A 10744-nucleotide genomic window follows, 5' to 3' on the forward strand; every position below is an offset into this window, starting at 1 on the left:
AAAAAAAAATCACACTTGCCAGGGCCTTAGAAAGAAGGGGAAGGAGGAAAGAAGATGGCTGAGCAAGTAGAGACACTTGCTCTCAAAGATGAGGACCTTATGCCAGATCCCCAGAGTCCATGTAAAGTCAGACTTGGAAGTGTGCGTCTGTAATCCCAGGGTTCTTTATAGCAGTGGGATGTAGAGGCAGCTGAAATCTCCAGAAGGTCTCAGGACAGCTAGCCTGCAGTGGTCAATATGAAACCTTGTCTCAAACCAAGTGGAAGGCAAAGTTCAATACCTGAGGTTGTCCTCTGACCTCCACACATAGAGCACACACACACATAGACACACACACAGACAAACACACACAGAGACACAGACACACACACATACAAACACACACACACAATTTTTAAAAAAAGCAGTACAAATCCCTAGGGCCTCTCCCACACTTGCTTAGTCAGAGGCCCTAGGGTAGTTGGCAGAAATCTGATTATAACAAACCCTCCAAGTACTTTCGAGGGACATTAAAGATTTGGAATCAATATTTGGCATACAATGAAACAACAAAATACTAACTCCAGACACACTATATTCTTTAGGATGGCAAACAGATGGGAAGGAAGTTAATTACGTTATCATACTCAATTAACAAGCCAATGTAATGATCTTCAAAACACCATACAACCTTCCACTCCACATGAGACCTAACTCTAATAACAAAGTGACTGCCATCTTTGCACATGCTCTTCAATTATCAGATGTTATTTTGTTCATAGCTCTAAGCATGCTTAGAACTGAACAATATCACATTTCCTAAATACCAAAACAGGAATGACACAGTGGCAGTTGTTAAGTCATCATGGATTTCTGTATAATACCCAATGGTATAGTGGCCTTGTCAAAGCAATACAAGTATGGGACTCACAACATCACTGTGATCAAAATGCCCAGAAAATTTGGTTCTATTTTCAATGTGATACAGTTGCCTCAACAAACAAAGAAATGACAGATCATTAAAATGAAATCCAAATCCCAAACAAGCTACGATTTATGGGAAAGTCTCTAGTAACAAAAGAGTTCATTCATAATCATCCAATCACTTTTGAATGAACTTTATATCTTCATGCAGCTTTAGGTACATTACAAAACTGAGTGGGAGGTAGAAAGATATCTACATACCCACTGCCTCCAATGTATTGAATCTTTTACATTCATAAAAATCCCATAAAACCATGATTTATTTATTACAATCAATGAGCTAGCACAATGTTATCATCCAATTTTCATTAAGGTTTATTGACTCTTGGTGTATAACTAGTAGAAGTGGACAAATGTGTAGTATTCTGTCCATCACTGTAGTATCATAACAGAGTAGTTGTATTGCTCTAAAAATCATGAGTTCTATGGAATTTCTCTCTCTCCTTCTCTATAACTCTGACAACCAATTATTTTCATTATTTCAACACTTTTGCCATTTTCCAGAATGCCAAATCATAATGATACAGTATTATAACCTTTAGAGAGGAGCTCTTTTTCACTCAGTAATAAATATTTATTGTCTGTCTATGCCAATTCATTCTTTGATAGGTCATTTCCATTTTTGTATGAATAATATTTTATGGTGTCTATATACTAGTTTATCCATTCACATACTAATTTTGTTGTCCCTATATATTAATACCCAAATTAAGATGTTATAGACATATTTGTTCAGGTTTTGAGAGGCATATAGGCTTTTGACCCCTTGAGTAAATACTAAGGATATTAGTAGATATGATGGTAAATGTATATAGACCTTTGTAAGAAACTGTCAAACTATTCTCTGAGGATGTTAAACAATTTGGTACTCCAACCAACAATGAAGTTCCTATTGTTACACATCCTTTTCAACATTTGTTCTGGCGTTGCTCTGAATTTTGACTTTGCTAATAGTGTGTAGTGGTATAACATTGCTGTTTTCCTTTTTTATTGCTCTGGCAATATATTAACTGGAGTAGTTTCATGGGCTCATTTGCTATCTGTCTTCTTTCTAATTCTTTATAAAATGTTCTGTTCAGTTATTCATTGGAGATGGATGTGGAGATCAGTGGACAACGTGTAAAAGCTGGTTCTTTCCTTCACTCTATGGGTTGCTTGACTTACGTGAAGATCATCAAGGTTGGCAGCAAGCACCTCTTCCCCACGCCCCCCGAGCCATCTTGCTGGGATTCTGTCTTCTCTGTTACTTTTGTTGAAGTTCTTGCCCTATTTTTAAAATCAGGTAATTTTCTTATTGCTGAATTCTAAGAGTTCTTTGTACATTTTAGGTAACTGCTCTTTATCACATAAGTCTTTTGCAAATATTTTTCCCTGTCTATGGCTTGTCTTCTAATAGTCCTGATAGTGTCTTTTACAGAAATGAAGTAAATAATTTAAATCAAGGATAACATCATTTTTTATAATTGATATAATGATTTAAAATTGATATAAAGTATTTTTATAACATTAATCTTTCATGAATTATTTCTTTGGTGTGGTTTTCTTTTCACCATACCCCAAATTAATTATGTCTTCTTCTAGCATGCTTTCAGTTTTGTACTTTTTCTTGTTGTTGATCTCGTTTGTTTGTTGTTATTGAAACAGGGTCTCACTGTAATTCTGGCTGGCCTGGAAATTACCATACAGACAAGACTGACATCAAACTCACAGAGATCCCCATGCCTACCCTTTCACATATTAGAATTAAAGGCATATACCACCATGTCCAGCCAGATTTCCATTTGCTATTTAAGACCAGCATGTATCATATATCATACATATGTTTTAGCTACTTTGGTAAAGGATATAAATTTCATGTTTAGATGCTCTCATATTTCATTGTCAAAGATCAGTTTGACCATATTTATTTCTGAAATCACTTCTCTGATCTGTTTAAACTGTAAATTGTATATTTGTTTATCAACACCATATGGTCTTGGTTAGTGTACCTTTGTGATAAGTCTTAAGGCTTGACTTTGTCAGTCCTGTGATATTGTCCTTTGTTTGGGGTCATTTACCTCACTATATAAACTTTAAGACATTGAAATGCAAGAAATAACATGCTGGGGATCAGAATGTGTCTGAACTGAATTGATAGATCAAGTTGAGAAGAATTGACATCATAATATTGAATCTTCCTGGGCATAAACATTAGACACCTCTCCATTCATCTGTTATTTGTTTCATCTACAGTTTGTAGATTTTCTCATATATATATATATGTATATATACATATATATATGTGTGTATATATACACATATATATATGTGTATATATATGTATAGCATCTAATTGTTATATATAGATAAATATGATATATTATTAAAGTAATATATTAATATGATTTGTCATTAATATTTATTATTTATAATTATTTTATGTGTCTTATTATAAATATTTATATTTCCAATAAATAGTAAGTATTGATATTATATATCATTAATATATAACATATGATATATTATACTATATGATATATGTTATATGTAATTATATCATGTATATATATATATGTGCCAATTACGTTACATATATTGCATCTAATGTATGCTATATATTATATTATATAATTATTAATATATATTGAATATATTGTTTTGCAGTTTTCTTTTTCTGATACTGGTATCAATGATATTGGTATGCTTTTAATTTGAAACACTACATATTTACTGCTAATGGACAAAGAAATAACTTTTTCATACTAACCTGATTATAGCAGTCTTCTTGTTAATTCGTTTAGTTTTTCTTTACAGGTAGGTATGTCACCTGTGAACACAGACTTCTTTCTTTACCTTTTCCTTCTTCCTGGTTTATGTAGGACTTTCTAGCACAGTTGATAATTAGTCCTGTAAAGGGACACTGCACTGCTCCTGAGCACAGTAACAAAGCAGTAAGCCTTACAAATAGACACCCCTTACTGAGTTGAAAGTGTACTCTCTTTCAAGTTCACTGAAATTCTCATCAAAGATAGGTTTTACATTTTGTTAAATATATTTCTTATCTATTAATATGATTATACAATATTCTTCAACAGACTATTAATTGGCAGATTACAGGAACTGATTTTCAAATGTTGATTCTGCCTCCCATTACTAAATCCCATTTGCTTATAGTGAATAAGTACATTTACATATTATTTTACCCTGTTGAAGCTTTGTTGAGGATTTCTGTGTGTATGCTGATGAAAGAGTGAACATTGGTTTTCTTATGTCATTTCTGTGATTTGGGTACTAGTCTAATAGCGATATCACTGAATACACTACATATACTTTTTGCTTCTATTTTTCCATGTGCCCCTGATATATGCTTCAATGCCTACGATCTAAAAGAGCATCACTCATTGACTCTAATCCATAAAAATTAAATAACATCTAAATTTGAAACCAATAGAGTAGGTAACCAGAACTTCTTAAGTATTCCTTCTGAAACTCAAACCTACTTACAAAATTGCTATCTTTTAACACATAGCAGTTTTGCCTAACAATTGGGAGAGAAAAAAATCTATGTGTTGTTTCATACAAGATAAATGAAATATTTTCAGATGTTTCAGAGTGCTTGTTGACATAGTTGTCACCCCTGTTGCTGAGATATAGAGAAAAGGCTATAGGGAAAAACATTAAGATATGCCAAATACCCTATTATTCTTAAAGTCCAAGGAAAAGAAGCAGTGTAAGTGGAGAGGGTAGCATATACCCCAAGTCAGAATACAGAATGAGTGCCTGTGCACTTGTCACAGTATTCTCTCAGCCTAACTGTGATTCTCACTTTATTCCTCATGTCATATGTTAAACACACATTTGGCCCTTGTTGTATTTAATGTTTTCTTGTGAGGAAGTCATTCTGGCCAATCTGGAATATGTCAGGCATCAAAAATGTATTGATGTCTCTCTGTGCTCTGTCATGGATGGTACAGTGAAAAGGAGAATCCCATGTGGGAATTGTGCATATGCCAGCTCTGCCTCAATACCTGTGCTGGGGATAGTAGAGACAGACTGACCCAGAAAGCCAAGGTGTTGAAGCAGCTCACAGACTAAACCCCTATGTTTTCCATAGAAGAAATACCATCAGGTCCTTTGACAGCTTGTGGAGCCAAAGCAGACGAAATCATAGAGAAATGTCTGAAAGTACAGGAGTTTGAGTTATAGAAAAATACCTTGTCATATACTGGAAACTTGGATTTTGAGATTTAAGAACACATCAAATATAATGCAAGCATTGGGATCTATGGCCTGGACTTCTCTGTGGTGATGGGTAGGTCAGGTTTCAGCATCAGAAACAAGGAGTGCAGAATGGTTTGCATTGGGTTCAAACAAAGAGTCAGTGAGTGCTGATTCTAATAGAAATACGATGTTATCATCCTTTTTGGCAAATAAATTTCATCAGAAGGCTGTGTGTATATATGTATGTGTGTGTTGTGTGTGGTGTATGTGTGTGTGTGTGTGCTGTTATCATTAAAGATCACCTAATTTCTCTTTTCTCTCTGGAACATTATTGCTTTAATACATGTAAATAATAAATAAACTAGAAACAATACTAACAATAATTTGGGAAATTCTATTTTTAAGTGCTGGATGTAGTAGTATGGCCTTCTGCACTCAGTAGGCAAAAACAGAAGGATTTCTGTGAAGTTGATGCCAGCCTACTTTACAAAGTGAGTTCCAGGCCAGCCAGGCTTACATACTGAGATCTTGATTTAAAACAAACAAAGAAAAACATAAACATAAATAAATATTCCTAAGGGCTGAAGAGATACTTAAGTTGCTAAAGTGCTTGCCTTGAACGCACAAGGATCTGAGTTGGATTCCCCAGAATTGACATTAAACATTCAGGTGCTGCAACTAGCAGTGCTTCTAATCTAAGCCCTTATAAAGTAGACACAGAAGGATCCCTGAACCTCACATGCAGGCCAACCTAGCTGAATCTCTGAGCCCCAGATTTAGCAAGAGACCCTGTTTTAAAACACAGTTGGAGAAATGACCGAGAAAGACACTCTACATCATTTGTAGCCTCCATACACACACCTGCCTACATGCACACACTAATAATAATAATAATAATAATAATAAATAAACAAAAATAAACACTTAAACAACTATATAGAGCTATTTTTAAAAAACCACAGCCATTCTCACATGGAGGAAGTAGACACAATTACTGATTCTTTGTGTGATTAAAAATAATCAATAAAAAAAATAATGAGCTCTAACATGAATAGGTAGGGATCTGACTAATGAATTTGATGGTTATGAATTTGGGAATAACTGGTGAGTTTTGGGTTTTTGGTAACAGATAGTTGTCATAAAGTAAAGAACTATAATGCCCTGGGATGGAGGTCATTCATGAAATTTCATACAAACAATAAAAGACATGAGAAATGCAAATAACCTACCATTAATACTATTTATGACACAGGCCCCAAGAAGTACAAGTATGGATTTCCTTTTATAATCATATAATTATCTTTAATATGTGAAGTAAGGAGAGGCAAAATAACATCATCTCTAAGACCTCCAATCATCTGTCATTCCCTTTAATCAGACTGGACTTGACAGTTGTGATTTCTTATTAAAAGAGATTTTATGACCGTGAGTAAGAGAACTAAAAACTTGAAAAATATAATAATTTCTTGTGAATATGCAATAAAGTTGTAGTGGTATTTGATGAATGGAGCCCTTGGGAATAAATTGAGCTCCTTAAATTATTGCCAATATTAGCACTCCATTTTATTCCTTTGTTTCTTATGGCAGGCCAAAGCATTTGCAATGACATTTTAAAAATGACTCAGTGAACAGTTTGTCCCTCTGAGGTGTTTTCTGTTCCAGGGATTGTGGGAGTAAATAAGCCAATGGCAGGATGGGAGCTTGTGGGTGTAGAGGGATGCTCCTTGGAGTGAGGTTTGATGCTGCAGAAGGTTATTGGACTCATGGTACTCCAATGATTCCTCGTCAGATTCGTTTATGGGGTCTTACCTTTGTGCTCATGTGTGAACAGTCAGATCTCTATCTAGTGGGCGTGAGGTACACCTCCACTGTGAGTCATTGCCCACCTATGTTCAAAATGAACACATCATTCATCCTAAAATTTTCTTCGTTGAGTTTTTGCTGTTCTTTTGGGACTTCGTTTTGTTTCATTCCCTTGGGTTCCTTGGGGAGGGGCAGTGTTTGTTTGTTTTTGATAATTTGTTTGAGACAGTCTCACTGTGTAGCCCTAGCTGGCCTAGAGTTTACGTGTAGAACAGATTGGCCTCAAACACATAGATCCACCTGCTTCTTCCTCCCAAAATGTTGGGACTAAAAGTGTGCATATACCAACATTCCAGGCTCTTGCATTTTTTTTTCTCAAGACAGGGTTTCTCTGTGTAGCCCTGGTTGTCCTGGAACTCACTCTGTAGACCAGGCTGGCCTTCAACTCAGAAATCTGCCTGCCTCTGCCGCTGTCTCCCAAGTGCTGTGACTAAAGGCATGCACCACCACTGCCCAGCTAGGCTCTTGCTTTTTGAGGCAACCTTGCAATGTAGACCTGTTAGTTCAAGGCATTAAACGCAGGCTTGGGAATAAGCACTTTCACCCACTGAGCCATCTTGCTGGCCTAAATGTTTATTTTCTTTTTTTATTATTAGGTATTTTCCTCATTTACATTTCCAATGCTATCCCAAAAATCCCCCATACCCTCTCACCCTGCTTGTGGACGTTGTACATCGTGGTGCGGAGCCTAGTGCGCACCACGATGTACAACGTCCACAAGCAGGATATGGCAGTCTCTAGATGGTCCATCCTTTCGTCACAGCTCCCAACTTTGTCTCTGTAACTCCTTCCATGGGTGTTTTGTTCCCAATTCTAAGAAGGGGCACAGTGTCCACACTTTGGTCTTCGTTCTTCTTGAGTTTCATGCACTCCCTATAGTACATGTGTGATAATTTAATATTCGGTGGCTCATAGAGGAACAAGATTTTGGCTGAATTTCTACTGTAATTTTATGCAGCTCCTATGCTTTATAATGAACTTGTTTTAAGGCTGAGTGTTAGGAGTCTTTATCCCTCTCTCAGAATCTCTCTCTTTCTCTCTCTCTCTCTCTCTCTCTCTCTCTCTCTCTCTCTCTCTCTCTCTCTCTCTCTCTCTCTTTCTCTCTCTCTCCCCTCTCCTCTCTCCCTCTCTCTGTGTGTGCATATGAGAGAGAGAGAGAGAGAGAGAGAGAGAGAGAATGTGCACTAGACTAAAATCATTTGAACTATGAAATTAGACTCAGTGATTCCCTATCATGTGGTGATGGTCAGTCTGGAAATACAGCAGCAGCTCAAAGTTATTATCTAAATGGAAAAGGCAAATGTATGCCTGGATGGCTTCCTCCACAATGGATTTGCTTGCTGCTCAGGGTCTTTATCTATTTCTATTCCAAAAATTATAGTATATAGTTTTAACTTGTATTCATTTCTTTTTGATAACCTTGGCCACCCTCTAACTCACTACATAAGTCCAGGCAGGCCTCAAACTTGTAGCAAATATCTTGCCTCTACTTCATGAATGCTGGGAATACAGGTGTGTGCCATCTTATTCACTTTTTTTTTTCCCCGAGACAGGGTATCTCTGTATAGCCCTGGCTGTCCTGAAACTCACTTTGTAGACCAGACTGCCCTTGAACTCAGAAATCCGCCTGCCTCTGCCTCCCAAGTGCTGGGATTAAAGGCGTGTGCCACCACCGCCCGGCAGTGTGGTATGTGCCATCTTGCCTTGTAGTATAATGTAAATCCAAGTATTTCTGTTACCAAAAATGACAAAGTAGCTTGAGCCTCTTAACATTTCCAACTATCCCTGGAACTCTCTTGCTAGTGGATGTAATCATTAATATACCCTTTCCCCTTCCCTCTATTTCTCTTACCTACCTAGATGATACGATCCAATTTCAATATGCAGCCCTAATAAAGAATAATTTAAAATTATCAGAAAATTGTACCCTTCTGACTTTCAGGGAATTTAAAGAGAATCTTTCTTTGACTTATCCTGGGAGACCCAGCATTTCAGAGCAAACCCTGCAAGATTTAATGAGCCAAAGATAGGCACCTCAGCCCAACTTAATTTCTCCCTTGGTTCAGGGAAGTCGATTTAGAAAGCTACAAGAGTCTTCTCAATGCTTCTATTTATATTCTGAAGAACACTAGACTGGTGTGTATATCTTTAAAAGCCATACCGCCTGAGTGCCAATCAGTGGGAAGATAGGCTAAAGCTGTCTCTAAGGAAGAAATCAAGGAGATTAAACCCTTGTACTCTAAAATTTATATGAAAAATCCTTCAAGATTGGGCCAGAGGTGTGGCTTGATGATAGAACACTTAGCTAATGCTTAAGGACTTGGGATCCACCTCCAACAACACAAACAGATCCTTCAAACCACAAAACACATACTGAAGGAAAGGAGACCTTGATGGAATTATCAGGATACAGTTCAGTCTCTGGATGGAAAAGCTGAGAAAAAAGAATTTTCCTTTACATTGCTATTCTTTTCCCCTAGGTATAGGTACTTCTTGATTTAATGTAAGACATTTATTTGAGAAAGATGTTGGGGGTTGGGGGAAACAGGAAAAAACCTTTTAGCTTAGGTTTTAATTAATGTAAATGTACGCACTGTGGGTTTGTGAAAGATGAGCCATGCTAGTTAGGAACACATAGCTGGTGGAACTTGACCCATATAAATGTATGCCAATGTTTGTTTAGCCAAGTACTTATCTAGTTGGTGGCTCGATTATGTGAAGATTGTGGCAAAATATCCTCATCTTATTTTCTATCCTGGTTGAATGATGCAAAAAAAGAGCACCCTATGAATGTGGGCAGGTGTGGCTGGGCGTAGGGAGTGGTGGGCAATTGCTATCATGTTCAGGTACCAGATATTCCATAGAGTTGTAAGCTGTAATAATATTAACCATATGCAATTATGAAAGCTCACAGCTGGGAAAACATTTCAACTGGCAAAGTGCTATGAAGCCTTGAGGACCTGCATTTGGACCCCTAGATCTCACATTTTTTAAGCCAATACAGAGCTGACTAGAGGATTCAGTAGCTAAAAGCACTTGCTGCTCTTTCAGATGGCCTGTGTTCAGTTCTCAGCATCCATGTGGAGGCTCACAAACTCTAACTCTGGTTCCAGGGTCTAAAGGGGTATGATGTCCTCTTCAGGCTTCAAAGTGTTCACGGAGATATTCAATGGCAAAACATGCACACACAAAATATTAACTTTCACACACATATATACATATATATTATATGCATTTTATATATACAAACATATTTTCAAATTATGCACACACACACACACACACACAAATAGATATACATTTGTTGAGGACAGGTAAACTTGTAACCCTAGAGCTAGAGTGGAATAGAGAAATTGGTCTTTGGTGCTCAGGGTCAGCAAGCTTAGTCTACGTGGCAAATGCCAAGCCAGTGAGAGAACCTGTCTCCAATAAGGTTTGTGTGTATGGCAGTTCTCCAGAAACTGCATAGACCCACTGAAAGAGCTGACTATACTGGACTCCCTTTTGCCTGGAACCTGCTTGCTCAAGGGTGAAGCTTCCTGCTCATTCGTTCTGCCATGCCTACTGCTGGACCCTGCCTTTGCTGCCTGGAGGCACACACGTGTTCGTCCTGCTACTGGACCCTGAGTTACTTGGCGGGATATTGGGTTCCCTCCCCCTTCCTTTATAACTGAGTGTCTGGAAATAGTAAAATTGAGCTTTGATCAGGATCTTGTCT

At 37.2% G+C, this 10744-nt stretch overlaps 1 protein-coding gene across 8 annotated transcripts in view; it reads right to left on the reverse strand.

Annotated features, from left to right (window-relative positions):
• Nucleotides 1–10744, reverse strand: part of Frmpd4 (FERM and PDZ domain containing 4) — a 946095-nt gene that overhangs the window by 593066 nt on the left and 342285 nt on the right. The gene's annotated exons all lie outside the window — the stretch shown is intronic.

This window comes from Mus caroli, chromosome X (genome assembly GCF_900094665.2).
Source record: "Mus caroli chromosome X, CAROLI_EIJ_v1.1, whole genome shotgun sequence".
In the NCBI taxonomy this organism is placed as follows: Eukaryota; Metazoa; Chordata; class Mammalia; order Rodentia; family Muridae; genus Mus; species Mus caroli.